This window comes from Carlito syrichta, unplaced genomic scaffold (assembly GCF_000164805.1).
Source record: "Carlito syrichta isolate Samal-C Ts95f unplaced genomic scaffold, Tarsius_syrichta-2.0.1 Scaffold146716, whole genome shotgun sequence".
Classification (NCBI taxonomy): Eukaryota; Metazoa; Chordata; class Mammalia; order Primates; family Tarsiidae; genus Carlito; species Carlito syrichta.
In genome coordinates this window covers 73,422-78,724 of record NW_007090812.1, presented here as the reverse complement: position 1 = coordinate 78,724, position 5,303 = coordinate 73,422, and positions in this window count along the sequence as shown.

Here is a 5,303-nt window from a genome sequence, read left to right as displayed (position 1 = left end):
GGGGTGGCCGGGAGCGGCCGCTGCCCTCCAGTCTGGGCGGCAGAGTGAGACTCCAACTCAAAAAAAAAAATTGTGCTATACCTTATCACACTACATACAGCTCTTGTTTTGTTTTGTTTTGAGCTGGAATCTCACGCTGTCGCCCAGGCTGGAGTGCAGCGGCACACTCACGGCCACCCCCGCGTCGACCTGCTGGGCTTCGCGATTCTTCCGCCTCAGCCTTCCAAGTGGCTGGAACTACAGGTGCGCGCTACCACCCCCGGCTAGTTTTTTGTTGTTGTTGTTATTTATTGTAGAGATGAGGTCTCGCAAAGTTGCCCGGGCTGGTCTCAAACCCCGCGGGCTCCGGCGGTCCACTTGCCTCACTTCCCAAAGTGCTGGGATTACAGGCTGAGCCACCAAGCCTGGCCTTGTTTGTTTGTTTGTTTGTTTGGAGAGAGGGCCTTGTTCTATTGCCCAGGCTGGAGTGCAGTGGCACAATCATAGCTCACAGTGACCTCCAACTCCTAAACTCAAGTGTAGCCAGAAAACTGAACCTGCCTCAGCCTCCTGAGTAGCTGGGACTACAGGCACACACCAGTGTGGCTAATTTTAATATTTTTTGCAGCTATGGGGTCTGGCTATATTGCCCAGGCTGGTCTAGAACTTCTGGCCTCAACCAGCCTTCCTGCTGCAGCCTCCCAAAGTGCTGAGATTACAGGCATAAGCCGTGCTCTGGGCTAGTCCTTATTTTTTGGTGCATCTCCAGGCGAGTCATATTGCATTATTTTTATTTTTCTATTTTTTTTTGAGTTGTTGGAGTCTCGCTGTCGCCCAGACTGGAGTGCAGTGGCCGCTCCCGGCCACCGCAGCCTTGACCCGCTGGGCTCCGGTGATCCTTCCGCCTCAGCCTTCCGAGTAGCTGGAATTACAGGCGGGCACTACCACGCCCGGCTGATTTTTGATTTATTGTAGAGATGAGGTCTCGCTGCCCAGGCGGGTCTCGAACCCGCGGGCTCAGGCAATCCACTCACCTCAGCCTCCCAGACGTGGGATTACAGGCTGAGCCACCGAACCCGGCTATTATTTTTATTTTTATTTTTTATTTTTTATTTTATTTACTTATTTATTTATTTAGAGTTGGAGTCTCACTCTGTCACCCAAACTAGAGTGCAGTGGCCACTCCCGGCCACCGCAGCCTCGACCTGCTGGGCTCCGGCGATCCTTCCGCCTCAGCCTTCCAAGTAGCCGGAATTACAGGCATGCGCTACCACGCCCGGCTGATTTTTTTTGGATTTATTGTGGAGATGAGGTCTCGCTGCCCAGGCGGGTTTGGAACCCGCAGGCTCAGGCAATCCACTCACCTCAGCCTCCCAAAGGCGCGGGATTACAGGCTGAGCCACCGAGCCCGGATATAATTTTTATTTTTAAAAGGACTTCTGTCATACTCCTGATGCTTAAGTGCCCCATACTGTGCTGAGTACACTGCAGGCTTTATCATGTGGTAATTTCAGTACTATTAGTTATGCCCATTTTACAGGTAAGGAGGCAGGAGTTTGGAGACAGTAGTTAAATCACTTGGTGAAATTAACAGGCAGCCCCATGTGTGGATAGCTTCTGTTTCTTTACCCACTTCTGACGTGGATCAAGAACTGTTGGCATCAGACTCTCCAGGAAAGCTTACTTTATTTGAAAGACAGAGTCTAGCTCCTTTGCCCAGGCTGGAGTGCGGTGGTGCAATCACAGCTCACCACAGCCTTGACCGTCTGGGCTCAAGTGATCCCCTCCTGCCTCAGCCTCCCAAGTAGCTGGGACTACTGGCATGTATTACCATGACTGGCTCAGATCTTCCAATTTCTTTTTTTTTTTTGAGTCAGAGTCGCACTCTGTCACCCAGTCTGAAGTGCAGTGGCACACTTACAGCCGCCACAGCCTCGACCAGCTGGGTTCAGGCAATCCTTCCGCCTCAGCCTTCCGAGTAGCTGGAGACACTGGGGGTGCCACTATGCCTGGCTAAGTTTTGGGTTTATTATAGAGACGAGGTCTTACCATGTTACTCAGGCTGGTCTCGACTCCTGAACTCAGGCAATGCTCTCGCCTCTGCCTCCCAAAGTGCTGAGATTACAGGCTTGAGCCACAGTTCCCAGCAGATCTTCCAATTTCTAAAGAAAAACCTGAACTCTTCTTTTATGAGAAACATTCTTCCTTCTTCCTTTTTCTTCTTTAAGAAGGTCTCAGCTATATTTGGATCTTTCATATACGTTTTAAGTTCTAGAAAACTGTTTTATTAGATTACAATTGGAGTTGCGTTATATTTACATAAAGTTGCCATTTTATAATGCTGAGTCTATGACTTTATTTGATTTCTCATTTGTTTAGGTCTTATTTTACACATTTCAATAAAAGTTTTATAGTTTTCTTCATAAAGGTCTTGCATAATTTTGGGGATTTATTTCAAGGTACCATGTGGCTTGGCTGCTATTGTAAAGGAAATTATAATGGTAAATAAAGAAATTACATGTTGTTTGTTTATGGTGGTTAGCAGGAACAAGACTAAACTTTGTGTACTAACTCTACCCAAATGTAGCCAGAAAGCTGAGCTCTTAAACAATTCCCAGTGGTTTTTGGAATCTCTTCACTTTTTTATGTTGATGATCATATTATCTGTGACTAATGAAGATTTTGTCTCTTTTCAGATCTTACACTTTTTTCTTGCCTTATTGCGCTAACTAGGGCATCTCATATAATCAACATATTTTGAGCATTTTTGTTTTATCTTTGACTTTAAAGACATCTGTATTTTTTTTTTTTTTTTGAGTTGGAGTCTTACTGTTGTTGCCCAGGTTGGAGTGCAGTGGCATGCTCACGGCCACTGCAGCCTCGACCTGCTGGGTTCAGGTGATCTTTCCACCTCAGCCTTCCAAGTAGCTGGAACTACAGGCACATGCCACCACGCCTAGCTACTTTTTTTTATTTATTGTAGAGGCGAAGTCTCTCCAAGTTGTCCAGACTAGCCTTGAACCCTGGACTCAGGCAGTCCTTTCGCCTCGGCCTCCCAAAGTTCTGGGATTACAGGTGTGAGCCACTGCACCTGGCCTGTTTGTATTTTGAAAATATTTGACTTGTGGATCAGGTTCTGGGTCCTTTCAAATTTTACTAACCAAATTTTCTTCTATTGTAAGACTTTGTTGGTATGTGTATGGTCATCTTTTTGATCAATTTCATTTTTTTCAGGTCCAATTTTGCAGATATTATTGAACTACGAGTTATGGGGGCCAGGCAGGTATCCCTCAAGCAAAGTAGTCCAGTCCAAATGGCCACATAAATAAGGTGGCCTTTATTAATTTCTGGCAGATTATTGTCACAGAGGGATACAGACCCAGTGCTGCCAAGTAGCAGCTTTTTTTTTTTTTGATTCAAATTCTCAGGCTGTCACCTAGGTTGGGACCTCCTGAATAGCTGGGACTACAGGCGTGTGATGCCACACCCACTTTATTTTTTGCATTTTTTAGAGATGAGGTCTCAATATGTTACCCAGGCTGGTCTTGAACTCCTGGGCTCAAGCAATCCTCCCGCCTCGGCCTCCTAAAGTGCTGGAATTAGAAATGTGAGCCGCTGTACCTGGCCAATATCTACTTTTCTAAGACTGGGTGTCCAGTGCTTGGCTGCCTGTAACAAGGCCTGAACTCAGTGGCTTGGGCGTGTGAGAGTTTAGAGTCTCTCTTGTGAGCCCTCTTCTCTCATTATGTTCTTCTCTCCTTAGTGCACTGGCTTCTGCATGTGTCCCTCCGTAGCATTTTTATCTCCTACCTTTCCCTCAAACCTTAAATCCACTCTCTTGGCAAATCCTGGTGGCAAGTCATCCAAAATGCATCCTGAATCTGACCACTCTCACCTCTTGTCCAAATCATCATCATGTAAACGGCTTAGAATATGACTGACTCAGGCATTATAGTTAAAAAATAACAGGACACGTGTGCAGACTGGGCCTGACAGGTTTGCCATCTTTGGCTTAGGGACCTTTATTTCCACTTTGCGTAGGAGCTGAGACTCAGAGAGGTGAAGGGACCTGTTTCAGGAGCATTGGTGAGATCTTGAGAGCGGAGCCATGTCTTGCTCTCTGTCTTCACAGAAAATTGCTGTGAGGACAACACAGTTGCCCAGTGCTCTGTAAGCACTTAGTAAGTGACAGCTGATTTTGAATTTTTTAGGAGACTCAATATGCTAGCTGGGAATAACTAAATAGCAGAAAATTCTAGAATCATGGTAACTTACATAAGAGTGAGATCCTTTCTCTCATAAAATCTAGAGGTAGGGATTTCAGAACTGAAGCCGTGGCTGCACAGTGTAAAGGACCCAGGTTCTGTTTTCTTGTTCTGCCACATGTGACCTGCGTTTTCATGAATTCTTCATGGTCCATGCTAAGCTCCAGCCATCAGATCCCATTCCAGCTGCGTGGAGGACATGTCTCCTCCCTATAAGGACACTTCCAGATGTTCCACTTCTGCCTGTATACTATGGACTCGACCTTGGTTACTTGGCAAGCCTATCTACATCTCAGTTCAAGTTCTTATTATTGAACTCTTGGGATTAGCACTGTTTTCTAAAGGTCAGTCAGGAGGAGGTATGATTTCAGAGAAACCTTGAAGGAAGAAGCAGGTTTTGGAAAGCAAGACAGAAAAAAACCTGCGAGGTTATGGGGTTAGAATTACCGGTGCTATTCTCAAATAGGGAAACTAGGCTCAGAGAAGTTGAGTGAGTTGCCCAGTGTCACAAGGCTAGTAGTGGCTTAATGATGGTTGGAATTTGAACCCACATCAACACACCTCCAAAGCTTATGTGCTTAGCCATTTATGCATGTCTGCCTCATGTCTGTAAAATGGAGATAATGCCAACTTACATTTGTGTTTGAATTAGCACACAAGTGAGGCTCCTTTCCCCTTAAGGGCATGACCAAGAATTTGTACCTAGTTCTTCTAGTCACTTCACAGGTGCCAAAACCGAACCATGCAGCCATATTTAGCTGCAAGGGCAGTTGGGAAATGAGTATTTTGATAGGCACGGTCGTTCATGCTTGTAATCCCAGTGCTTGGGAAGTCTGAGGTAGGAGGATTGCTTAAGGCCAGGGGTTTAAGATCAGCCTGGACAATGTAGTGGAGCCCTGTCTTTAAAAAATTAGCTGGGCATGGTGGCATGTGCCTGTAATCCCAGCTACTCAGGAGGCTGAGGCAGGAGAATCTCTTCAGCCCAGCAGTTCAAGGTCATAGTGACCTCAGCCCATCCCTCCGCACTCCAGCCTGGGCAGCAGAGTGAGACTCGGTCTT